The following is a 26,174-nucleotide window of genomic DNA, read 5'->3' on the forward strand; positions in this document are numbered from 1 at the left end:
TTTCGCCCGTTTGAACTGCAAGGCTCTTCCTGAACAAATTTACAGCTCACTGCACTCTTGCTGCCCCAACCATCAGTAGCGCATCATTCGTTGCAGTCATACAGCATACACTTCTGTGCCTTCCGTTTTAAAGTCAGCAGTAAATGAGGAGATCTCGCTCAACAAGTGCTGATTGACACCGTAAATGTTGCCAATCATGGCTAACTTTAGCCTTCCGTGTACATTTTGCGGCACATCACTCTAGCTTACCATCTGTCAATGCATTGCCAGTGTGGAAATATTCAGCATTTTAAACTTAGCAACGTGTGCAAGACTGGAATCAGTGAATGCCTGGGCCATGGGCACTGATCACTTATTCTGAACATTCATTTGGCCTGGGCCCCTCCTATATTGCACATTGGCTCACTGTGTGTCTATGTTTAGCGTTCACAGTCGATTTACAATCTCTGAATTTCCCAGCAGAGAATTCATGGAGTGCTTGATCTAACCGACATTCAACATCAGCATTGTTAAATCTCTCCTTGATTCGCGACACTTATCTCTCTTCAGCATAGCACTGCTATGAACTGAACCTGTTATAATTTCACCTTGGCTCGGTTCAGTGCGGCTAAGTGGGACTTCGGCCCGTCTCCCTTTCACAGCCCACCAGTGTCGAGAAAAGAACGGGGTATTTTACTGATATTTTATGTTCTCAAACACTTATACACTCTCCAGTATATTTCACTGTGTCTTCAAGACGGTGAGATCGAGCCTGTTGTGCAAGCTTTGTTTCTTTATGAACACTTCAGCAGAACATTAAATCAACATATGGAACAAGAATTGCTAATTGACACTGTAAGTTTGCCAACTTTTAACTGCAGTGTGAGAACAATCACCATTATAATTAGGCTTCCATTACGTTCTTGCACGACATCACCCAAAGAAACCTAGTTGCTCACAGCACAGATATCAGTCAATTCATTGCCAGTGCGAAAAAATACACATTTTGAACTTAGCAACACCACTGCCAAGATCGTGGTCAGTGATAACGGAACATGAGCATTAAGATTTTCGGTATCATTATACATTACAGTAACACAACCTGAGCTCCGAGATGTGTTTGGGACCCATTGCCCCGAAATGAGGACTGAGTGGGCGGGGCAATTCATTCCGGGGTCAGGTTTTCTTTCAAAAAGGTGTGAAAAAACTTTGCTTCGGTCACTGTCAGGCCGAAATAGCTCAGTTGGGAAGGCGTTTGACTGAAGATCCAGATGGTGCCTGGTTCAATTCCCTGTTTCAGCAATTTCTGATTATTTCGCGTTTCCTTCATTCTAAGGGGAGTGGCTGATTTTATATCGGGACAGTGGGTTCTTCAGTGGTTGCGTGATAATAATTTTCAACGTGAATTGTTTTTAGATTTAGCGCTCTTTTTCTGTTACGTTCTATTTACACGTTGCGCAGTGTTGTAGATGAACAGTGAACAATGTTTAAGCGATGTGATGTGTTCAATGTTTATGCAGTAAATCTAACATCCAGTGTGAGTTGGAAACACAATCCCCGCAGACTGAGCTTTCACGCAACGTTGACACAATTTGTGGCCGGTTAGCTTAGTTGGTTAGAGCGTGGTGCTAATAACGGCAAGGTCGCGGGTTCCATCCCCGTGCGGGCCATTCCAGTGTTTTCCATAATTTTTATTCGGTTTTTAGTTACGTTGAAAATCAAATCTTTATAATGAAACAAATCCACACAGAATCCCAAGGGTTGGGCATTATTTGGAATAACAGTCATTGCTTCTTTGCCGACGGGGTGGAGAGGCACATCTTTCTGTTTATTTCTGTTTCTTGGTTTGCTGATAAACGATGAACCGCAGGCCTGTTCCCGTAAATGTTCAAAAGTCGGAACAGACAGACAGAACGGTTCTGTCGCCTGGAGATGGGCAAAAGACTGCAGTTCAGGACAAAAACACCAAATGAAATGTTCACCCGGCACCAAGAGTGAAAAATCCCGAGAAAAGGACAGAATGAAATAGATTTCAGTGGATGCCTACCCGCACGTGATTGTGTCGATGCGCGGACATATCTTTGGTGTTCTCCACAAAAAATGCCATTTGCTACGAAAAGTTTGACCTGGCGCGAATGTGGTGAGAATCTGGAAGAAGCAAGCAGGAAAGACTGTGTTGGTCTGCTTGTTGGCAAGCAAACGTGTAGCAGCTTCCCTGGTGGTCTAGTGGTTAGGATTCGGCGCTTTCACCGCTGCGGCCCGGGTTCGATTCCCGGTCAGGGAACATTGTATTTTCGCCCGTTTGAACTGCAAGGCTCTTCCTGAACAAATTTACAGATCACTGCACTCTTGCTGCCCCAACCATCAGTAGCGCATCATTCGTTGTAGTGATACAGCATACACTTCTGTGCCTTCCGTTTTAAAGTCAGCAGTAAATGAGGAGATCTCGCTCAACAAGTGCTGATTGACACCGTACATGTTGCCAATCATGGCTAACTTTATCCTTCCGTGTACATTTTTGCGGCACATCACTCTAGCTTACCATCTGTCAATGCATTGCCAGTGTGGAAATATTCAGCATTTTAAACTTAGCAACGTGTGCAAGACTGGAATCAGTGAATGCCTGGGCCATGGGCACTGATCACTTATTCTGAACATTCATTTGGCCTGGGCCCCTCCTATATTGCACATTGGCTCACTGTGTGTCTATGTTTAGCGTTCACAGGCGATTTACAATCTCTGAATTTCCCAGCAGAGAATTCATGGAGTGCTTGATCTAACCGACATTCAACATCAGTATTGTTAAATCTCTCCTTGATTCGCGACACTTATCTCTCTTCAGCATAGCACTGCTATGAACTGAACCTGTTATAATTTCACCTTGGCTCGGTTAAGTGCGGCTAAGTGGGACTTCGGCCCGTCTCCCTTTCACAGCCCACCAGTGTCGAGAAAAGAACGGGGTATTTTACTGATATTTTATGTTCTCAAACACTTATACACTCTCCAGTATATTTCACTGTGTCTTCAAGACGGTGAGATCGAGCCTGTTGTGCAAGCTTTGTTTCTTTATGAACACTTCAGCAGAACATTAAATCAACATATGGAACAAGAATTGCTAATTGACACTGTAAGTTTGCCAACTTTTAACTGCAGTGTGAGAACAATCACCATTATAATTAGGCTTCCATTACGTTCTTGCACGACATCACCCAAAGAAACCTAGTTGCTCACAGCACAGATATCAGTCAATTCATTGCCAGTGCGAAAAAATACACATTTTGAACTTAGCAACACCACTGCCAAGATCGTGGTCAGTGATAACGGAACATGAGCATTAAGATTTTCGGTATCGTTATATATTACAGTAACACTACCTGAGCTCCGAGATGTGTTTGGGACCCATTGCCCCGAAATGAGGACTGAGTGGGCGGGGCAATTCATTCCGGGGTCAGGTTTTCTTTCAAAAAGGTGTGAAAAAACTTTGCTTCGGTCACTGTCAGCCCGAAATAGCTCAGTTGGGAAGGCGTTTGACTGAAGATCCAGATGGTTCCTGGTTCAATTCCCTGTTTCAGCAATTACTGGTTATTTCGCGTTTCCTTCATTCTCAGGGGAGTGGCTGATTTTATATCGGGACAGTGGGTTGTTCAGCGGTTGCGTGATAATAATTTTTAACGTGAATTGTTTTTAGATTTAGCGGTCTTTTTCTGTTACGTTCTATTTACACGTTGCGCAGTGTTGTAGATGAACAGTGAACAATGTTTAAGCGATGTAATGTGTTCAATGTTTATGCAGTAAATCTAACATCCAGTGTGAGTTGGAAACACAATCCCCGCAGACTGAGCTTTCACGCAACGTTAACACAATTTGTGGCCGGTTAGCTTAGTTGGTCAGAGCGTGGTGCTAATAACGGCAAGGTCGCGGGTTCCATCCCCGTGCGGGCCATTCCAGTGTTTTCCATAATTTTTATTCGGTTTTTAGACACGTTGAAAATCAAATCTTTATAATGAAACAAATCCACACAGAATCCCAAGGGTTGGGCATTATTTGGAATAACAGTCATTGCTTCTTTGCCGACGGGGTGGAGAGGCACATCTTTCTGTTTATTTCTGTTTCTTGGTTTGCTGATAAACGATGAACCGCAGGCCTGTTCCCGTAAATGTTCAAAAGTCGGAACAGACAGACAGAACGGTTCTGTCGCCTGGAGATGGGCAAAAGACTGCAGTTCAGGACAAAAACACCAAATGAAATGTTCACCCGGCAGCAAGAGTGAAAAATCCCGAGAAAAGGACAGAATGAAATAGATTTCAGTGGATGCCTACCCGCACGTGATGCTGTCGATGCGCGGACATATCTTTGGTGTTCTCCACAAAAAAATGCCATTTGCTACGAAAAGTTTGACCTGGCGCGAATGTGGTGAGAATTTGGAAGGAGCAAGCAGGAAAGACTGTGTTGGTCTGCTTGTTGGCAAGCAAACGTGTAGCAGCTTCCCTGGTGGTCTAGTGGTTAGGATTCGGCGCTTTCACCGCTGCGGCCCGGGTTCGATTCCCGGTCAGGGAACATTGTATTTTCGCCCGTTTGAACTGCAAGGCTCTTCCTGAACAAATTTACAGCTCACTGCACTCTTGCTGCCCCAACCATCAGTAGCGCATCATTCGTTGTAGTGATACAGCATACACTTCTGTGCCTTCCGTTTTAAAGTCAGCAGTAAATGAGGAGATCTCGCTCAACAAGTGCTGATTGACACCGTACATGTTGCCAATCATGGCTAACTTTATCCTTCCGTGTACATTTTTGCGGCACATCACTCTAGCTTACCATCTGTCAATGCATTGCCAGTGTGGAAATATTCAGCATTTTAAACTTAGCAACGTGTGCAAGACTGGAATCAGTGAATGCCTGGGCCATGGGCACTGATCACTTATTCTGAACATTCATTTGGCCTGGGCCCCTCCTATATTGCACATTGGCTCACTGTGTGTCTATGTTTAGCGTTCACAGGCGATTTACAATCTCTGAATTTCCCAGCAGAGAATTCATGGAGTGCTTGATCTAACCGACATTCAACATCAGTATTGTTAAATCTCTCCTTGATTCGCGACACTTATCTCTCTTCAGCATAGCACTGCTATGAACTGAACCTGTTATAATTTCACCTTGGCTCGGTTAAGTGCGGCTAAGTGGGACTTCGGCCCGTCTCCCTTTCACAGCCCACCAGTGTCGAGAAAAGAACGGGGTATTTTACTGATATTTTATGTTCTCAAACACTTATACACTCTCCAGTATATTTCACTGTGTCTTCAAGACGGTGAGATCGAGCCTGTTGTGCAAGCTTTGTTTCTTTATGAACACTTCAGCAGAACATTAAATCAACATATGGAACAAGAATTGCTAATTGACACTGTAAGTTTGCCAACTTTTAACTGCAGTGTGAGAACAATCACCATTATAATTAGGCTTCCATTACGTTCTTGCACGACATCACCCAAAGAAACCTAGTTGCTCACAGCACAGATATCAGTTAATTCATTGCCAGTGCGAAAAAATACACATTTTGAACTTAGCAACACCACTGCCAAGATCGTGGTCAGTGATAACGGAACATGAGCATTAAGATTTTCGGTATCGTTATATATTACAGTAACACTACCTGAGCTCCGAGATGTGTTTGGGACCCATTGCCCCGAAATGAGGACTGAGTGGGCGGGGCAATTCATTCCGGGGTCAGGTTTTCTTTCAAAAAGGTGTGAAAAAACTTTGCTTCGGTCACTGTCAGCCCGAAATAGCTCAGTTGGGAAGGCGTTTGACTGAAGATCCAGATGGTTCCTGGTTCAATTCCCTGTTTCAGCAATTACTGGTTATTTCGCGTTTCCTTCATTCTCAGGGGAGTGGCTGATTTTATATCGGGACAGTGGGTTGTTCAGCGGTTGCGTGATAATAATTTTTAACGTGAATTGTTTTTAGATTTAGCGGTCTTTTTCTGTTACGTTCTATTTACACGTTGCGCAGTGTTGTAGATGAACAGTGAACAATGTTTAAGCGATGTAATGTGTTCAATGTTTATGCAGTAAATCTAACATCCAGTGTGAGTTGGAAACACAATCCCCGCAGACTGAGCTTTCACGCAACGTTAACACAATTTGTGGCCGGTTAGCTTAGTTGGTCAGAGCGTGGTGCTAATAACGGCAAGGTCGCGGGTTCCATCCCCGTGCGGGCCATTCCAGTGTTTTCCATAATTTTTATTCGGTTTTTAGACACGTTGAAAATCAAATCTTTATAATGAAACAAATCCACACAGAATCCCAAGGGTTGGGCATTATTTGGAATAACAGTCATTGCTTCTTTGCCGACGGGGTGGAGAGGCACATCTTTCTGTTTATTTCTGTTTCTTGGTTTGCTGATAAACGATGAACCGCAGGCCTGTTCCCGTAAATGTTCAAAAGTCGGAACAGACAGACAGAACGGTTCTGTCGCCTGGAGATGGGCAAAAGACTGCAGTTCAGGACAAAAACACCAAATGAAATGTTCACCCGGCAGCAAGAGTGAAAAATCCCGAGAAAAGGACAGAATGAAATAGATTTCAGTGGATGCCTACCCGCACGTGATGCTGTCGATGCGCGGACATATCTTTGGTGTTCTCCACAAAAAAATGCCATTTGCTACGAAAAGTTTGACCTGGCGCGAATGTGGTGAGAATTTGGAAGGAGCAAGCAGGAAAGACTGTGTTGGTCTGCTTGTTGGCAAGCAAACGTGTAGCAGCTTCCCTGGTGGTCTAGTGGTTAGGATTCGGCGCTTTCACCGCTGCGGCCCGGGTTCGATTCCCGGTCAGGGAACATTGTATTTTCGCCCGTTTGAACTGCAAGGCTCTTCCTGAACAAATTTACAGCTCACTGCACTCTTGCTGCCCCAACCATCAGTAGCGCATCATTCGTTGTAGTGATACAGCATACACTTCTGTGCCTTCCGTTTTAAAGTCAGCAGTAAATGAGGAGATCTCGCTCAACAAGTGCTGATTGACACCGTAAATGTTGCCAATCATGGCTAACTTTAGCCTTCCGTGTACATTTTTGCGGGACATCACTCTAGCTTACCATCTGTCAATGCATTGCCAGTGTGGAAATATTCAGCATTTTAAACTTAGCAACGTGTGCAAGACTGGAATCAGTGAATGCCTGGGCCATGGGCACTGATCACTTATTCTGAACATTCATTAGGCCTGGGCCCCTCCTATATTGCACATTGGCTCACTGTGTGTCTATGTTTAGCGTTCACAGTCGATTTACAATCTCTGAATTTCCCAGCATAGAATTCATGAAGTGCTTGATCTAACCGACATTCAACATCAGTATTGTTAAATCTCTCCTTGATTCGCGACACTTATCTCTCTTCAGCATAGCACTGCTATGAACTGAACCTGTTATAATTTCACCTTGGCTCGGTTCAGTGCGGCTAAGTGGGACTTCGGCCCGTCTCCCTTTCACAGCCCACCAGTGTCGAGAAAAGAACGGGGTATTTTACTGATATTTTATGTTCTCAAACACTTATACACTCTCCAGTATATTTCACTGCGTCTTCAAGACGGTGAGATCGAGCCTGTTGTGCAAGCTTTGTTTCTTTTTGAACACTTCATCAGAACATTAAATCAACATATGGAACAAGAATTGCTAATTGACACTGTAAGTTTGCCAACTTTAACTGCACTGTGAGAACAATCACCATTATAATTAGGCTTCCAATACGTTCTTGCACGACATCACCCAAAGAAACCTAGTTGCTCACAGCACAGATATCAGTCAATTCATTGCCAGTGCGAAAAAATACACATTTTGAACTTAGCAACACCACTGCCAAGATCGTGGTCAGTGATAACGGAATATGAGCATTCAGATTTTCGGTATCATTATACATTACAGTAACACAACCTGAGTTCCGAGATGTGTTTGCGACCCATTGCCCCGAAATGAGGACTGAGTGGGCGGGTGCCAAGATCGTGGTCAGTGATAAGGGAACATGAGCATTAAGATTTTCGGTATCATTATACATTACAGTAACACAACCTGAGCTCCGAGATGTGTTTGGGACCCATTGCCCCGAAATGAGGACTGAGTGGGCGGGGCAATTCATTCCGGGGTCAGGTTTTCTTTCAAAAAGGTGTGAGAAAACGTTGCTTCGGTCACTGTCAGGCCGAAATAGTTCAGCTGGGAAGGCGTTTGACTGAACATCCAGATGGTTCCTGGTTCAATTCCCTGTTTCAGCAATTTCTGGTTATTTCGCGTTTCCTTCATTCTCAGGGGAGTGGCTGATTTTATATCGGGACAGTGGGTTGTTCAGCGGTTGCGTGATAATAATTTTCAACGTGAATTGTTTTTAGATTTAGCGCTCTTTTTCTGTTACGTTCTATTTACACGTTGCGCAGTGTTGTAGATGAACAGTGAACAATGTTTAAGCGATGTGATGTGTTCAATGTTTATGCAGTAAATCTAACATCCAGTGTGAGTTGGAAACACAATCCCCGCAGACTGAGCTTTCACGCAACGTTAGCACAATTTGTGGCCAGTTAGCTTAGTGGGTTAGAGCGTGGTGCTAATAACGGCAAGGTCGCGGGTTCGATCCCCGTGCCGGCCATTCCAGTGTTTTCCATAATTTTTAATCACGTTGAAAATCAAATCTTTATAATGAAACAAATCCACACAGAATCCCAAGGGTTGGGCATTATTTGGAATAACAGTCATTGCTTCTTTGCCGACGGGGTGGAGAGGCACATCTTTCTGTTTATTTCTGTTTCTTGGTTTGCTGATAAACGATGAACCGCAGGCCTGTTCCCGTAAATGTTCAAAAGTCGGAACAGACAGACAGAACGGTTCTGTCGCCTGGAGATGGGCAAAAGACTGCAGTTCAGGACAAAAACACCAAATGAAATGTTCACCCGGCACCAAGAGTGAAAAATCCCGAGAAAAGGACAGAATGAAATAGATTTCAGTGGATGCCTACCCGCACGTGATGCTGTCGATGCGCGGACATATCTTTGGTGCTCTCCACAAAAAATGCCATTTGCTACGAAAAGTTTGACCTGGCGCGAATGTGGTGAGAATCTGGAAGAAGCAAGCAGGAAAGACTGTGTTGGTCTGCTTGTTGGCAAGCAAACGTGTAGCAGCTTCCCTGGTGGTCTAGTGGTTAGGATTCGGCGCTTTCACCGCTGCGGCCCGGGTTCGATTCCCGGTCAGGGAACATTGTATTTTCGCCCGTTTGAACTGCAAGGCTCTTCCTGAACAAATTTACAGCTCACTGCACTCTTGCTGCCCCAACCATCAGTAGCGCATCATTCGTTGCAGTGAAACAGCAGACACTTCTGTGCCTTCCGTTTTAAAGTCAGCAGTAAATGAGGAGATCTCGCTCAACAAGTGCTGATTGACACCGTAAATGTTGCCAATCATGGCTAACTTTAGCCTTCCGTGTACATTTTTGCGGCACATCACTCTAGCTTACCATCTGTCAATGCATTGCCAGTGTGGAAATATTCAGCATTTTAAACTTAGCAACGTGTGCAAGACTGGAATCAGTGAATGCCTGGGCCATGGGCACTGATCACTTATTCTGAACATTCATTTGGCCTGGGCCCCTCCTATATTGCACATTGGCTCACTGTGTGTCTATGTTTAGCGTTCACAGGCGATTTACAATCTCTGAATTTCCCAGCTTAGAATTCATGGAGTGCTTGATCTAACCGACATTCAACATCAGTATTGTTAAATCTCTCCTTGATTCGCGACACTTATCTCTCTTCAGCATAGCACTGCTATGAACTGAACCTGTTATAATTTCACCTTGGCTCGGTTCAGTGCGGCTAAGTGGGACTTCGGCCCGTCTCCCTTTCACAGCCCACCAGTGTCGAGAAAAGAACGGGGTATTTTACTGATATTTTATGTTCTCAAACACTTATACACTCTCCAGTATATTTCACTGTGTCTTCAAGACGGTGAGATCGAGCCTGTTGTGCAAGCTTTGTTTCTTTATGAACACTTCAGCAGAACATTAAATCAACATATGGAACAAGAATTGCTAATTGACACTGTAAGTTTGCCAACTTTTAACTGCAGTGTGAGAACAATCACCATTATAATTAGGCTTCCATTACGTTCTTGCACGACATCACCCAAAGAAACCTAGTTGCTCACAGCACAGATATCAGTCAATTCATTGCCAGTGCGAAAAAATACACATTTTGAACTTAGCAACACCACTGCCAAGATCGTGGTCAGTGATAACGGAACATGAGCATTAAGATTTTCGGTATCATTATACATTACAGTAACACAACCTGAGCTCCGAGATGTGTTTGGGACCCATTGCCCCGAAATGAGGACTGAGTGGGCGGGGCAATTCATTCCGGGGTCAGGTTTTCTTTCAAAAAGGTGTGAAAAAACTTTGCTTCGGTCACTGTCAGGCCGAAATAGTTCAGTTGGGAAGGCGTTTGACTGAAGATCCAGATGGTTCCTGGTTCAATTCCCTGTTTCAGCAATTTCTGGTTATTTCGCGTTTCCTTCATTCTAAGAGGAGTGGCTGATTTTATAATCTGACAGTGGGTTCTTCAGCGGTTGCGTGATGATAATTTTCAAAGACAGAAAGGAAATGAGGAAAAGTGGAGGGCAGAGAAACCCAAGGCAAAGAACAAAAAGGGCCATTGTACAGCAAAATTCTAAAAGGACAGAGGGTGTTAAAAAAACAAGCCTAAAGGCTTTGTGTCTTAATGCAAGGAGTATCCGCAATAAGGTGGATGAATTAACTGTGCAAATAGATGTTAACAAATATGATGTGATTGGGATTACGGAGACGTGGATCCAGGATGAGCAGGGCTGGGAACTCAACATCCAGGGGTATTCAACATTCAGGAAGGATAGAATAAAAGGAAAAGGAGGTGGGGTAGCATTGCTGGTTAAGGAGGAGATTAAGGCAATAGTTAGGAAGGACATTAGCTTGGATGATGTGGAATCTATATGGGTAGAGCTGCAGAACACCAAAGGGCAAAAAACGTTAGTGGGAGTTGTGTGCAGACCTCCAAACAGTAGTAGTGATGTTGGGGAGGGCATCAAACAGGAAATTAGGGGTGCGTGCAATAAAGGTGCAGCAGTTATAATGGGTGACTTTAATATGCACATAGATTGGGCTAACCAAACTGGAAGCAATACGGTGGAGGAGGATTTTCTGGAGTGCATAAGGGATGGTTTTTTTAGACCAATATGTCGAGGAACCAACTAGGGGGGAGGCCATCTTAGACTGGGTGTTATGTAATGAGAAAGGATTAATTAGCAATCTCGTTGTGCGAGGCCCCTTGGGGAAGAGTGACCATAATATGGTGGAATTCTGCATTAGGATGGAGAATGAAACAGTTAATTCAGAGACCATGGTCCAGAACTTAAAGAAGGGTAACTTTGAAGGTATGAGGCGTGAATTGGCTGAGATGGATTGGCGAATGATACTTAAGGGGTTGACTGTGGATGGGCAATGGCAGACATTTAGAGACCGCATGGATGAACTACAACAATTGTACATTCCTGTCTGGCATAGAAATAAAAAAGGGAAGGTGGCTCAACCGTGGCTATCAAGGGAAATCAGGGATAGTATTAAAGCCAAGGAAGTGGCATACAAATTGGCCAGAAATAGCAGCGAACCTGGGGACTGGGAGAAATTTAGAACTCAGCAGAGGAGGACAAAGGGTTTGATTAGGGCAGGGAAAATGGAGTATGAGAAGAAGCTTGCAGGGAACATTAAGACGGATTGCAAAAGTTTCTATAGATATGTAAAGAGAAAAAGGTTAGTAAAGACAAATGTAGGTCCCCTGCAGTCAGAATCAGGGGAAGTCATAACGGGGAACAAAGAAATGGCGGACCAATTGAACAAGTACTTTGGTTCGGTATTCACGAAGGAGGACACGAACAACCTTCCGGTTATAAAAGGGGTCGGGGGGTCTAGTAAGGAGGAGGAACTGAGGGAAATCCTTATTAGCCGGGAAATTGTGTTGGGGAAATTGATGGGATTGAAGGCCGATAAATCCCCAGGGCCTGATGGACTGCATCCCAGAGTACTTAAGGAGGTGGCCTTGGAAATAGTGGATGCGTTGACAGTCATTTTCCAACATTCCATTGACTCTGGATCAGTTCCTATGGAGTGGAGGGTAGCCAATGTAACCCCACTTTTTAAAAAAGGAGGGAGAGAGAAAACAGGGAATTATAGACCGGTCAGCCTGACATCGGTAGTGGGTAAAATGATGGAATCAATTATTAAGGATGTCATAGCAGTGCATTTGGAGAGAGGTGACATGATAGGTCCAAGTCAGCATGGATTTGTGAAAGGGAAATCATGCTTGACAAATCTTCTGGAATTTTTTGAGGATGTTTCCAGTAGAGTGGATAAGGGAGAACCAGTTGATGTGGTATATTTGGACTTTCAGAAGGTGTTCGACAAGGTCCCACACAAGAGATTGATGTGCAAAGTTAGAGCACATGGGATTGGGGGTAGTGTACTGACATGGATTGAGAACTGGTTGTCAGACAGGAAGCAAAGAGTAGGAGTAAATGGGTACTTTTCAGAATGGCAGGCAGTGACTAGTGGGGTACCGCAAGGTTCTGTGCTGGGGCCCCAGCTGTTTACACTGTACATTAATGATTTAGATGAGGGGATTAAATGTAGTATCGCCAAATTTGCGGATGACACTAAGTTGGGTGGCAGTGTGAGCTGCGAGGAGGATGCTGTGAGGCTGCAGAGCGACTTGGATAGGTTAGGTGAGTGGGAAAATGCATGGCAGATGAAGTATAATGTGGATAAATGTGAGGTTATCCACTTTGGTGGTAAAAACAGAGAGACAGACTATTATCTGAATGGTGACAGATTAGGAAAAGGGGAGGTGCAAAGAGACCTGGGTGTCATGGTACATCAGTCATTGAAGGTTGGCATGCAGGTGCAGCAGGCGGTTAAGAAAGCAAATGGCATGTTGGCCTTCATAGCAAGGGGATTTGAGTACAGGGGCAGGGAGGTGTTGCTACAGTTGTACAGGGCATTGGTGAGGCCACACCTGGAGTATTGTGTACAGTTTTGGTCTCCTAACCTGAGGAAGGACATTCTTGCTATTGAGGGAGTGCAGCGAAGGTTCACCAGACTGATTCCCGGGATGGCGGGACTGACCTATCAAGAAAGACTGGATCAACTGGGCTTGTATTCACTGGAGTTCAGAAGAATGAGAGGGGACCTCATAGAAACATATAAAATTCTGACGGGGTTAGACAGGTTAGATGCAGGAAGAATGTTCCCAATGTTGGGGAAGTCCAGAACCAGGGGTCACAGTCTAAGGATAAGGGGTAAGCCATTTAGGACCGAGATGCGGAGGAACTTCTTCACCCAGAGAGTGGTGAACCTGTGGAATTCTCTACCACAGAAAGTTGTTGAGGCCAATTCACTAAATTTTTTCAAAAAGGAGTTAGATGAGGTCCTTACTGCTAGGGGGATCAAGGGGTATGGCGAGAAAGCAGGAATGGGGTACTGAATTTGAATGTTCAGCCATGAACTCATTGAATGGCGGTGCAGGCTAGGAGGGCCGAATGGCCTACTCCTGCACCTATTTTCTATGTTTCTATGAATTGTTTTTAGATTTAGCGCTCTTTTTCTGTTACGTTCTATTTACACGTTGCGCAGTGTTGTAGATGAACAGTGAACAATGTTTAAGCGATGTGATGTGTTCAATGTTTATGCAGTAAATCTAACATCCAGTGTGAGTTGGAAACACAATCCCCGCAGACTGAGCTTTCACGCAACGTTAACACAATTCGTGGCCGGTTAGCTTAGTTAGTTAGAGCGTGGTGCTAATAACGGCAAGGTCGCGGGTTCCATCCCCGTGCGGGCCATTCCAGTATTTTCCATAATTTTTATTCGGTTTTTAGGCACGTTGAAAATCAAATCTTTATAATGAAACAAATCCACACAGAATCCCAAGGGTTGGGCATTATTTGGAATAACAGTCATTGCTTCTTTGCCGACGGGGTGGAGAGGCACATCTTTCTGTTTATTTCTGTTTCTTGGTTTGCTGATAAACGATGAACCGCAGGCCTGTTCCCGTAAATGTTCAAAAGTCGGAACAGACAGACAGAACGGTTCTGTCGCCTGGGAATGGGCAAAAGACTGCAGTTCAGGACAAAAACACCAAATGAAATGTTCACCCGGCACCAAGAGTGAAAAATCCCGAGAAAAGGACAGAATGAAATAGATTTCAGTGGATGCCTACCCGCACGTGATGCTGTCGATGCGCGGACATATCTTTGGTGTTCTCCACAAAAAATGCCATTTGCTACGAAAAGTTTGACCTGGCGCGAATGTGGTGAGAATTTGGAAGGAGCAAGCAGGAAAGACTGTGTTGGTCTGCTTGTTGGCAAGCAAACGTGCAGCAGCTTCCCTGGTGGTCTAGTGGTTAGGATTCGGCGCTTTCAACGCTGCGGCCCGGATTCGATTCCCGGTCAGGGTATATTGTATTTTCGCCCGTTTGAACTGCAAGGCTCTTCCTGAACAAATTTACAGCTCACTGCACTCTTGCTGCCCCAACCATCAGTAGCGCATCATTCGTTGTAGTGATACAGCATACACTTCTGTGCCTTCCGTTTTAAAGTCAGCAGTAAATGAGGAGATCTCGCTCAACAAGTGCTGATTGACACCGTAAATGTTGCCAATCATGGCTAACTTTAGCCTTCCGTGTACATTTTTGCGGCACATCACTCTAGCTTACCATCTGTCAATGCATTGCCAGTGTGGAAATATTCAGCATTTTAAACTTAGCAACGTGTGCAAGACTGGAATCAGTGAATGCCTGGGCCATGGGCACTGATCACTTATTCTGAACATTCATTTGGCCTGGGCCCCTCCTATATTGCACATTGGCTCACTGTGTGTCTATGTTTAGCGTTCACAGGCGATTTACAATCTCTGAATTTCCCAGCAGAGAATTCATGGAGTGCTTGATCTAACCGACATTCAACATCAGTATTGTTAAATCTCTCCTTGATTCGCGACACTTATCTCTCTTCAGCATAGCACTGCTATGAACTGAACCTGTTATAATTTCACCTTGGCTCGGTTCAGTGCGGCTAAGTGGGACTTCGGCCCGTCTCCCTTTCACAGCCCACCAGTGTCGAGAAAAGAACTGGGTATTTTACTGATATTTTATGTTCTCAAACACTTATACACTCTCCAGTATATTTCACTGCGTCTTCAAGACGGTGAGATCGAGCCTGTTGTGCAAGCTTTGTTTCTTTTTGAACACTTCATCAGAACATTAAATCAACATATGGAACAAGAATTGCTAATTGACACTGTAAGTTTGCCAACTTTTAACTGCACTGTGAGAACAATCACCATTATAATTAGGCTTCCAATACGTTCTTGCACGACATCACCCAAAGAAACCTAGTTGCTCACAGCACAGATATCAGTCAATTCATTGCCAGTGCGAAAAAATACACATTTTGAACTTAGCAACACCACTGCCAAGATCGTGGTCAGTGATAACGGAACATGAGCATTAAGATTTTCGGTATCGTTATACATTACAGTAACACTACCTGAGCTCCGAGATGTGTTTGGGACCCATTGCCCCGAAATGAGGACTGAGTGGGCGGGGCAATTCATTCCGGGGTCAGGTTTTCTTTCAAAAAGGTGTGAAAAAACTTTGCTTCGGTCACTGTCAGGCCGAAATAGCTCAGTTGGGAAGGCGTTTGACTGAAGATCCAGATGGTTCCTGGTTCAATTCCCTGTTTCAGCAATTTCTGGTTATTTCGCGTTTCCTTCATTCTAAGGGGAGTGGCTGATTTTATATCGGGACAGTGGGTTCTTCAGCGGTTGCGTGATAATAATTTTCAACGTGAATTGTTTTCAGATTTAGCGCTCTTTTTCACGTTACGTTCTATTTACACGTTGCGCAGTGTTGTAGATGAACAGTGAACAATGTTTAAGCGATGTGATGTGTTCAATGTTTATGCAGTAAATCTAACATCCAGTGTGAGTTGGAAACACAATCCCCGCAGACTGAGCTTTCACGCAACGTTAACACAATTTGTGGCCGGTTAGCTTAGTTGGTCAGAGCGTGGTGCTAATAACGGCAAGGTCGCGGGTTCCATCCCCGTGCGGGCCATTCCTGTGTTTTCCATAATTTTTATTCGGTTTTTAGACACGTTGAAAATCAAATCTTTATAATGAAACAAATCCACACAGAATCCCAAGGGTTGGGCATTATTTGGAATAACAGTCATTGCTTCTTTGCCGACGGGGTGGAGAGGCACATCTTTCTGTTTATTTCTGTTTCTTGGTTTGCTGATAAACGATGAACCGCAGGCCTGTTCCCGTAAATGTTCAAAAGTCGGAACAGACAGACAGAACGGTTCTGTCGCCTGGAGATGGGCAAAAGACTGCAGTTCAGGACAAAAACACCAAATGAAATGTTCACCCGGCACCAAGAGTGAAAAATTCCGAGAAAAGGACAGAATGAAATAGATTTCAGTGGATGCCTACCCGCACGTGATGCTGTCGATGCGCGGACATATCTTTGGTGTTCTCCACAAAAAATGCCATTTGCTACGAAAAGTTTGACCTGGCGCGAATGTGGTGAGAATCTGGAAGAAGCAAGCAGGAAAGACTGTGTTGGTCTGCTTGTTGGCAAGCAAACGTGTAGCAGCTTCCCTGGTGGTCTAGTGGTTAGGATTCGGCGCTTTCACCGCTGCGGCCCGGGTTCGATTCCCGGTCAGGGAACATTGTATTTTCGCCCGTTTGAACTGCAAGGCTCTTCCTGAACAAATTTACAGCTTCCAGCTCACTGCACTCTTGCTGCCCCAACCATCAGTAGCGCATCATTCGTTGTCGTGATACAGCACACACTTCTGTGCCTTCCGTTTTAAAGTCAGCAGTAAATGAGGAGATCTCGCTCAACAAGTGCTGATTGACACCGTAAATGTTGCCAATCATGGCTAACTTTAGCCTTCCGTGTACATTTTTGCGGCACATCACTCTAGCTTACCATCTGTCAATGCATTGCCAGTGTGGAAATATTCAGCATTTTAAACTTAGCAACGTGTGCAAGACTGGAATCAGTGAATGCCTGGGCCATGGGCACTGATCACTTATTCTGAACATTCATTTGGCCTGGGCCCCTCCTATATTGCACATTGGCTCACTGTGTGTCTATGTTTAGCGTTGACAGGCGATTTACAATCTCTGAATTTCCCAGCAGAGAATTCATGGAGTGCTTGATCTAACCGACATTCAACATCAGTATTGTTAAATCTCTCCTTGATTCGCGACACTTATCTCTCTTCAGCATAGCACAGCTATGAACTGAACCTGTTATAATTTCACCTTGGCTCGGTTCAGTGCGGCTAAGTGGGACTTCGGCCCGTCTCCCTTTCACAGCCCACCAGTGTCGAGAAAAGAACGGGGTATTTTACTGATATTTTATGTTCTCAAACACTTATACATTCTCCAGTATATTTCACTGTGTCTTCAAGACGGTGAGATCGAGCCTGTTGTGCAAGCTTTGTTTCTTTATGAACACTTCAGCAGAACATTAAATCAACATATGGAACAAGAATTGCTAATTGACACTGTAAGTTTGCCAACTTTTAACTGCAGTGTGAGAACAATCACCATTATAATTAGGCTTCCATTACGTTCTTGCACGACATCACCCAAAGAAACCTAGTTGCTCACAGCACAGATATCAGTCAATTCATTGCCAGTGCGAAAAAATACACATTTTGAACTTAGCAACACCACTGCCAAGATCGTGGTCAGTGATAACGGAACATGAGCATTAAGATTTTCGGTATCTTTATACATTACAGTAACACAACCTGAGCTCCGAGATGTGTTTGGGACCCATTGCCCCGAAATGAGGACTGAGTGGGCGGGGCAATTCATTCCGGGGTCAGGTTTTCTTTCAAAAAGGTGTGAAAAAACTTTGCTTCGGTCACTGTCAGGCCGAAATAGTTCAGTTGGGAAGTCGTTTGACTGAAGATCCAGATGGTTCCTGATTCAATTCCCTGTTTCAGCAATTTCTGGTTATTTCGCGTTTCCTTCATTCTCAGGGGAGTGGCTGATTTTATATCGGGACAGTGGGTTGTTCAGCGGTTGCGTGATAATAATTTTCAACGTGAATTGTTTTTAGATTTAGCGCTCTTTTTCTGTTACGTTCTATTTACACGTTGCGCAGTGTTGTAGATGAACAGTGAACAATGTTTAAGCGATGTGATGTGTTCAATGTTTATGCAGTAAATCTAACATCCAGTGTGAGTTGGAAACACAATCCCCGCAGACTGAGCTTTCACGCAACGTTAACACAATTTGTGGCCGGTTAGCTTAGTTGGTTAGAGCGTGGTGCTAATAACGGCAAGGTCGCTGGTTCGATCCCCGTGCGGGCCATTCCAGTGTTTTCCATAATTTTTATTCGGTTTTTAGTCACGTTGAAAATCAAATCTTTATAATGAAACAAATCCACACAGAATCCCAAGGGTTGGGCATTATTTGGAATAACAGTCATTGCTTCTTTGCCGACGGGGTGGAGAGGCACATCTTTCTGTTTATTTCTGTTTCTTGGTTTGCTGATAAACGATGAACCGCAGGCCTGTTCCCGTAAATGCTCAAAAGTCGGAACAGACAGACAGAACGGTTCTGTCGCCTGGAGATGGGCAAAAGTCTGCAGTTCAGGACAAAAACACCAAATGAAATGTTCACCCGGCACCAAGAGTGAAAAATCCCGAGAAAAGGACAGAATGAAACAGATTCCAGTGGATGCCTACCCGCATGTGATGCTGTCGATGCGCGGACATATCTTTGGTGTTCTCCACAAAAAAAACCATTTGCTACGAAAAGTTGACCTGGCGCGAATGTGGTGAGAATTTGGAAGGAGCAAGCAGGAAAGACTGTTGGTCTGCTTGTTGGCAAGCAAACGTGCAGCACCTTCCCTGGTGGTCTAGTGGTTCGGATTCGGCGCTTTCACCGCTGCGGCCCGGGTTCGATTCCCGGTCAGGGAACATTGTATTTTCGCCCGTTTGAACTGCAAGGCTCTTCCTGAACAAATTTACAGCTCACTGCACACTTGCTGCCCCAACCATCAGTAGCGCATCATTCGTTGTCGTGATACAGCACACACTTCTGTGCCTTCCGTTTTAAAGTCAGCAGTAAATGAGGAGATCTCGCTCAACAAGTGCTGATTGACACCGTAAATGTTGCCAATCATGGCTAACTTTAGCCTTCCGTGTACATTTTTGCGGCACATCACTCTAGCTTACCATCTGTCAATGCATTGCCAGTGTGGAAATATTCAGCATTTTAAACTTAGCAACGTGTGCAAGACTGGAATCAGTGAATGCCTGGGCCATGGGCACTGATCACTTATTCTGAACATTCATTTGGCCTGGGCCCCTCCTATATTGCACATTGGCTCACTGTGTGTCTATGTTTAGCGTTGACAGGCGATTTACAATCTCTGAATTTCCCAGCAGAGAATTCATGGAGTGCTTGATCTAACCGACATTCAACATCAGTATTGTTAAATCTCTCCTTGATTCGCGACACTTATCTCTCTTCAGCATAGCACTGCTATGAACTGAACCTGTTATAATTTCACCTTGGCTCGGTTCAGTGCGGCTAAGTGGGACTTCGGCCCGTCTCCCTTTCACAGCCCACCAGTGTCGAGAAAAGAACGGGGTATTTTACTGATATTTTATGTTCTCAAACACTTATACACTCTCCAGTATATTTCACTGTGTCTTCAAGACGGTGAGATCGAGCCTGTTGTGCAAGCTTTGTTTCTTTATGAACACTTCAGCAGAACATTAAATCAACATATGGAACAAGAATTGCTAATTGACACTGTAAGTTTGCCAACTTTTAACTGCAGTGTGAGAACAATCACCATTATAATTAGGCTTCCATTACGTTCTTGCACGACATCACCCAAAGAAACCTAGTTGCTCACAGCACAGATATCAGTCAATTCATTGCCAGTGCGAAAAATTACACATTTTGAACTTAGCAACACCACTGCCAAGATCGTGGTCAGTGATAACGGAACATGAGCATTAAGATTTTCGGTATCATTATACATTACAGTAACACAACCTGAGCTCCGAGATGTGTTTGGGACCCATTGCCCCGAAATGAGGACTGAGTGGGCGGGGCAATTCATTCCGGGGTCAGGTTTTCTTTCAAAAAGGTGTGAAAAAACTTTGCTTCGGTCACTGTCAGGCCGAAATAGTTCAGTTGGGAAGGCGTTTGACTGAAGATCCAGATGGTTCCTGGTTCAATTCCCTGTTTCAGCAATTTCTGATTATTTCGCGTTTCCTTCATTCTAAGGGGAGTGGCTGATTTTATAATCTGACAGTGGGTTCTTCAGCGGTTGCGTGATAATAATTTTCAAAGACAGAAAGGAAATGAGGAAAAGTGGAGGGCAGAGAAACCCAAGGCAAAGAACAAAAAGGGCCATTGTACAGCAAAATTCTAAAAGGACAGAGGGTGTTAAAAAAACAAGCCTAAAGGCTTTGTGTCTTAATGCAAGGAGTATCCGCAATAAGGTGGATGAATTAACTGTGCAAATAGATGTTAACAAATATGATGTGATTGGAATTACGGAGACGTGGCTCCAGGATGAGCAGGGCTGGGAACTCAACATCCAGGGGTATTCAACATTCAGGAAGGATAGAATAAAAGGAAAAGGAGGTGGGGTAGCATTGCTGGTTAAGGAGGAGATTAAGGCAATAGTTAGGAAGGACATTAGCTTGGATGATGTGGAATCTATATGGGTAGAGCTGCAGAACACCAAAGGGCAAAAAACGTTAGTGGGAGTTGTGTGCAGACCTCCAAACAGTAGTAGTGATGTTGGGGAGGGCATCAAACAGGAAATTAGGGGTGCGTGCAATAAAGGTGCAGCAGTTATAATGGGTGACTTTAATATGCACATAGATTGGGCTAACCAAACTGGAAGCAATACGGTGGAGGAGGATTTTCTGGAGTGCATAAGGGATGTTTTTTTTAGACCAATATGTCGAGGAACCAACTAGGGGGGAGGCCATCTTAGACTGGGTGTTATGTAATGAGAAAGGATTAATTAGCAATCTCGTTGTGCGAGGCCCCTTGGGGAAGAGTGACCATAATATGGTGGAATTCTGCATTAGGATGGAGAATGAAACAGTTAATTCAGAGACCATGGTCCAGAACTTAAAGAAGGGTAACTTTGAAGGTATGAGGCGTGAATTGGCTGAGATGGATTGGCGAATGATACTTAAGGGGTTGACTGTGGATGGGCAATGGCAGACATTTAGAGACCGCATGGATGAACTACAACAATTGTACATTCCTGTCTGGCATAGAAATAAAAAAGGGAAGGTGGCTCAACCGTGGCTATCAAGGGAAATCAGGGATAGTATTAAAGCCAAGGAAGTGGCATACAAATTGGCCAGAAATAGCAGCGAACCTGGGGACTGGGAGAAATTTAGAACTCAGCAGAGGAGGACAAAGGGTTTGATTAGGGCAGGGAAAATGGAGTATGAGAAGAAGCTTGCAGGGAACATTAAGACGGATTGCAAAAGTTTCTATAGATATGTAAAGAGAAAAAGGTTAGTAAAGACAAATGTAGGTCCCCTGCAGTCAGAATCAGGGGAAGTCATAACGGGGAACAAAGAAATGGCGGACCAATTGAACAAGTACTTTGGTTCGGTATTCACGAAGGAGGACACGAACAACCTTCCGGTTATAAAAGGGGTCGGGGGTTCTAGTAAGGAGGAGGAACTGAGGGAAATCCTTATTAGCCGGGAAATTGTGTTGGGGAAATTGATGGGATTGAAGGCCGATAAATCCCCAGGGCCTGATGGACTGCATCCCAGAGTACTTAAGGAGGTGGCCTTGGAAATAGTGGATGCGTTGACAGTCATTTTCCAACATTCCATTGACTCTGGATCAGTTCCTATGGAGTGGAGGGTAGCCAATGTAACCCCACTTTTTAAAAAAGGAGGGAGAGAGAAAACAGGGAATTATAGACCGGTCAGCCTGACATCGGTAGTGGGTAAAATGATGGAATCAATTATTAAGGATGTCATAGCAGTGCATTTGGAGAGAGGTGACATGATAGGTCCAAGTCAGCATGGATTTGTGAAAGGGAAATCATGCTTGACAAATCTTCTGGAATTTTTTGAGGATGTTTCCAGTAGAGTGAATAAGGGAGAACCAGTTGATGTGGTATATTTGGACTTTCAAAAGGCGTTCGACAAGGTCCCACACAAGAGATTGATGTGCAAAGTTAGAGCACATGGGATTGGGGGTAGTGTACTGACATGGATTGAGAACTGGTTGTCAGACAGGAAGCAAAGAGTAGGAGTAAATGGGTACTTTTCAGAATGGCAGGCAGTGACTAGTGGGGTACCGCAAGTTTCTGTGCTGGGGCCCCAGCTGTTTACACTGTACATTAATGATTTAGATGAGGGGATTAAATGTAGTATCTCCAAATTTGCGGATGACACTAAGTTGGGTGGCAGTGTGAGCTGCGAGGAGGATGCTGTGAGGCTGCAGAGCGACTTGGATAGGTTAGGTGAGTGGGAAAATGCATGGCAGATGAAGTATAATGTGGATAAATGTGAGGTTATCCACTTTGGTGGTAAAAACAGAGAGACAGACTATTATCTGAATGGTGACAGATTAGGAAAAGGGGAGGTGCAAAGAGACCTGGGTGTCATGGTACATCAGTCATTGAAGGTTGGCATGCAGGTGCAGCAGGCGGTTAAGAAAGCAAATGGCATGTTGGCCTTCATAGCAAGGGGATTTGAGTACAGGGGCAGGGAGGTGTTGCTACAGTTGTACAGGGCATTGGTGAGGTCACACCTGGAGTATTGTGTACAGTTTTGGTCTCCTAACCTGAGGAAGGACATTCTTGCTATTGAGGGAGTGCAGCGAAGGTTCACCAGACTGATTCCCGGGATGGCGGGACTGACCTATCAAGAAAGACTGGATCAACTGGGCTTGTATTCACTGGAGTTCAGAAGAATGAGAGGGGACCTCATAGAAACATATAAAATTCTGACGGGGTTAGACAGGTTAGATGCAGGAAGAATGTTCCCAATGTTGGGGAAGTCCAGAACCAGGGGTCACAGTCTAAGGATAAGGGGTAAGCCATTTAGGACCGAGATGCGGAGGAACTTCTTCACCCAGAGAGTGGTGAACCTGTGGAATTCTCTACCACAGAAAGTTGTTGAGGCCAATTCACTAAATATATTCAAAAAGGAGTTAGATGAGGTCCTTACTGCTAGGGGGATCAAGGGGTATGGCGAGAAAGCAGGAATGGGGTACTGAATTTGAATGTTCAGCCATGAACTCATTGAATGGCGGTGCAGGCTAGAAGAGCCGAATGGCCTACTCCTGCACCTATTTTCTATGTTTCTATGAATTGTTTTTAGATTTAGCGCTCTTTTTCTGTTACGTTCTATTTACACGTTGCGCAGTGTTGTAGATGAACAGTGAACAATGTTTAAGCGATGTGATGTGTTCAATGTTTATGCAGTAAATCTAACATCCAGTGTGAGTTGGAAACACAAAACCGCAGACTGAGCTTTCACGCAACGTTAACACAATTTGTGGCCGGTTAGCTTAGTTGGTTAGAGCGTGGTGCTAATAACGGCAAGGTCGCGGGTTCCATCCCCGTGCGGGCCATTCCATAATTTTTATTCGGTTTTTAGTCACGTTGAAAATCAAATCTTTATAATGAAACAAATCCACACAGAATCCCAAGGGTTGGGCATTATTTGGAATAACAGTCATTGCTTCTTTGCCGACGGGGTGGAGAGGCATATCTTTCTGTTTATTTCTGTTTCTTGGTTTGCTGATAAACGATGAACCGCAGGCCTGTTCCCGTAAATGTTCAAAAGTCGGAACAGACAGACAGAACAGTTCTGTCGCCTGGAGATGGGCAAAAGACTGCAGTTCAGCACAAAAACACCAAATGAAATGTTCACCCGGCACCAAGAGTGAAAAATCCCGAGAAAAGGACAGAATGAAATAGATTTCAGTGGATGCCTACCCGCACGTGATGCTGTCGATGCGCGGACATATCTTTGGTGTTCTCCACAAAAAATGCCATTTGCTACGAAAAGTTTGACCTGGCGCGAATGTGGTGAGAATTTGGAAGGAGCAAGCAGGAAAGACTGTGTTGGTCTGCTTGTTGGCAAGCAAACGTGTAGCACCTTCCCTGGTGGTCTAGTGGTTAGGATTCGGCGCTTTCACCGCTGCGGCCCGGGTTCGATTCCCGGTCAGGGAACATTGTATTTTCGCCCGTTTGAACTGCAAGGCTCTTCCTGAACAAATTTACAGCTCACTGCACTCTTGCTGCCCCAACCATCAGTAGCGCATCATTCGTTGTAGTGATACAGCATACACTTCTGTGCCTTCCGTTTTAAAGTCAGCAGTAAATGAGGAGATCTCGCTCAACAAGTGCTGATTGACACCGTACATGTTGCCAATCATGGCTAACTTTAGCCTTCCGTGTACATTTTTGCGGCACATCACTCTAGCTTACCATCTGTCAATGCATTGCCAGTGTGGAAATATTCAGCATTTTAAACTTAGCAACGTGTGCAAGACTGGAATCAGTGAATGCCTGGGCCATGGGCACTGATCACTTATTCTGAACAGTCATTTGGCCTGGGCCCCTCCTATATTGCACATTGGCTCACTGTGTGTCTATGTTTAGCGTTCACAGGCGATTTACAATCTCTGAATTTCCCAGCAGAGAATTCATGGAGTGCTTGATCTAACCGACATTCAACATCAGTATTGTTAAATCTCTCCTTGATTCGCGACACTTATCTCTCTTCAGCATAGCACTGCTATGAACTGAACCTGTTATAATTTCACCTTGGCTCGGTTCAGTGCGGCTAAGTGCGACTTCGGCCCGTCTCCCTTTCACAGCCCACCAGTGTCGAGAAAAGAACGGGGTATTTTACTGATATTTTATGTTCTCAAACACTTATACACTCTCCAGTATATTTCACTGTGTCTTCAAGACGGTGAGATCGAGCCTGTTGTGCAAGCTTTGTTTCTTTATGAACACTTCAGCAGAACATTAAATCAACATATGGAACAAGAATTGCTAATTGACACTGTAAGTTTGCCAACTTTTAACTGCAGTGTGAGAACAATCACCATTATAATTAGGCTTCCATTACGTTCTTGCACGACATCACCCAAAGAAACCTAGTTGCTCACAGCACAGATATCAGTCAATTCATTGCCAGTGCGAAAAAATACACATTTTGAACTTAGCAACACCACTGCCAAGATCGTGGTCAGTGATAACGGAACATGAGCATTAAGATTTTCGGTATCGTTATACATTACAGTAACACTACCTGAGCTCCGAGATGTGTTTGGGACCCATTGCCCCGAAATGAGGACTGAGTGGGCGGGGCAATTCATTCCGGGGTCAGGTTTTCTTTCAAAAAGGTGTGAAAAAACTTTGCTTCGGTCACTGTCAGGCCGAAATAGCTCAGTTGGGAAGGCGTTTGACTGAAGATCCAGATGGTTCCTGGTTCAATTCCCTGTTTCAGCAATTTCTGGTTATTTCGCGTTTCCTTCATTCGAAGGGGAGTGGCTGATTTTATATCGGGACAGTGGGTTCTTCAGTGGTTGCGTGATAATAATTTTCAACGTGAATTGTTTTTAGATTTAGCGCTCTTTTTCTGTTACGTTCTATTTACACGTTGCGCAGTGTTGTAGATGAACAGTGAACAATGTTTAAGCGATGTGATGTGTTCAATGTTTATGCAGTAAATCTAACATCCAGTGTGAGTTGGAAACACAATCCCCGCAGACTGAGCTTTCACGCAACGTTAACACAATTTGTGGCCGGTTAGCTTAGTTGGTTAGAGCGTGGTGCTAATAACGGCAAGGTCGCTGGTTCGATCCCCGTGCGGGCCATTCCAGTGTTTTCCATAATTTTTATTCGGTTTTTAGTCACGTTGAAAATCAAATCTTTATAATGAAACAAATCCACACAGAATCCCAAGGGTTGGGCATTATTTGGAATAACAGTCATTGCTTCTTTGCCGACGGGGTGGAGAGGCACATCTTTCTGTTTATTTCTGTTTCTTGGTTTGCTGATAAACGATGAACCGCAGGCCTGTTCCCGT

The 26,174-nt window shown here is 44.4% G+C and overlaps 1 protein-coding gene and 15 non-coding genes across 16 annotated transcripts in view; 15 read left to right on the forward strand and 1 right to left on the reverse strand.

The window, feature by feature from the left end:
• Positions 1–26,174, reverse strand: part of LOC139239972 (gastrula zinc finger protein XlCGF7.1-like) — a 120,977-nt gene that overhangs the window by 14,370 nt on the left and 80,433 nt on the right. The window lies entirely within an intron of this gene.
• Positions 1,576–1,649, forward strand: trnai-aau (transfer RNA isoleucine (anticodon AAU)). Its single transcript has one exon. It is a non-coding gene; the product is annotated as a tRNA-Ile (tRNA).
• On the forward strand, positions 2,192–2,263 carry trnae-uuc (transfer RNA glutamic acid (anticodon UUC)). The gene has a single exon. It is a non-coding gene; the product is annotated as a tRNA-Glu (tRNA).
• Positions 3,848–3,921, forward strand: trnai-aau (transfer RNA isoleucine (anticodon AAU)). Its single transcript has one exon. It is a non-coding gene; the product is annotated as a tRNA-Ile (tRNA).
• On the forward strand, positions 4,465–4,536 carry trnae-uuc (transfer RNA glutamic acid (anticodon UUC)). Its single transcript has one exon. It is a non-coding gene; the product is annotated as a tRNA-Glu (tRNA).
• trnai-aau (transfer RNA isoleucine (anticodon AAU)) lies at positions 6,121–6,194 on the forward strand. Its single transcript has one exon. It is a non-coding gene; the product is annotated as a tRNA-Ile (tRNA).
• Positions 6,738–6,809, forward strand: trnae-uuc (transfer RNA glutamic acid (anticodon UUC)). The gene has a single exon. It is a non-coding gene; the product is annotated as a tRNA-Glu (tRNA).
• trnai-aau (transfer RNA isoleucine (anticodon AAU)) lies at positions 8,528–8,601 on the forward strand. Its single transcript has one exon. It is a non-coding gene; the product is annotated as a tRNA-Ile (tRNA).
• On the forward strand, positions 9,133–9,204 carry trnae-uuc (transfer RNA glutamic acid (anticodon UUC)). The gene has a single exon. It is a non-coding gene; the product is annotated as a tRNA-Glu (tRNA).
• trnai-aau (transfer RNA isoleucine (anticodon AAU)) lies at positions 16,071–16,144 on the forward strand. Its single transcript has one exon. It is a non-coding gene; the product is annotated as a tRNA-Ile (tRNA).
• Positions 16,687–16,758, forward strand: trnae-uuc (transfer RNA glutamic acid (anticodon UUC)). The gene has a single exon. It is a non-coding gene; the product is annotated as a tRNA-Glu (tRNA).
• On the forward strand, positions 18,350–18,423 carry trnai-aau (transfer RNA isoleucine (anticodon AAU)). Its single transcript has one exon. It is a non-coding gene; the product is annotated as a tRNA-Ile (tRNA).
• trnae-uuc (transfer RNA glutamic acid (anticodon UUC)) lies at positions 18,963–19,034 on the forward strand. Its single transcript has one exon. It is a non-coding gene; the product is annotated as a tRNA-Glu (tRNA).
• On the forward strand, positions 23,627–23,700 carry trnai-aau (transfer RNA isoleucine (anticodon AAU)). The gene has a single exon. It is a non-coding gene; the product is annotated as a tRNA-Ile (tRNA).
• Positions 24,233–24,304, forward strand: trnae-uuc (transfer RNA glutamic acid (anticodon UUC)). Its single transcript has one exon. It is a non-coding gene; the product is annotated as a tRNA-Glu (tRNA).
• On the forward strand, positions 25,889–25,962 carry trnai-aau (transfer RNA isoleucine (anticodon AAU)). The gene has a single exon. It is a non-coding gene; the product is annotated as a tRNA-Ile (tRNA).

The sequence above is a fragment of the Pristiophorus japonicus genome, chromosome 29 (genome assembly GCF_044704955.1).
Source record: "Pristiophorus japonicus isolate sPriJap1 chromosome 29, sPriJap1.hap1, whole genome shotgun sequence".
In the NCBI taxonomy this organism is placed as follows: domain Eukaryota; kingdom Metazoa; phylum Chordata; class Chondrichthyes; family Pristiophoridae; genus Pristiophorus; species Pristiophorus japonicus.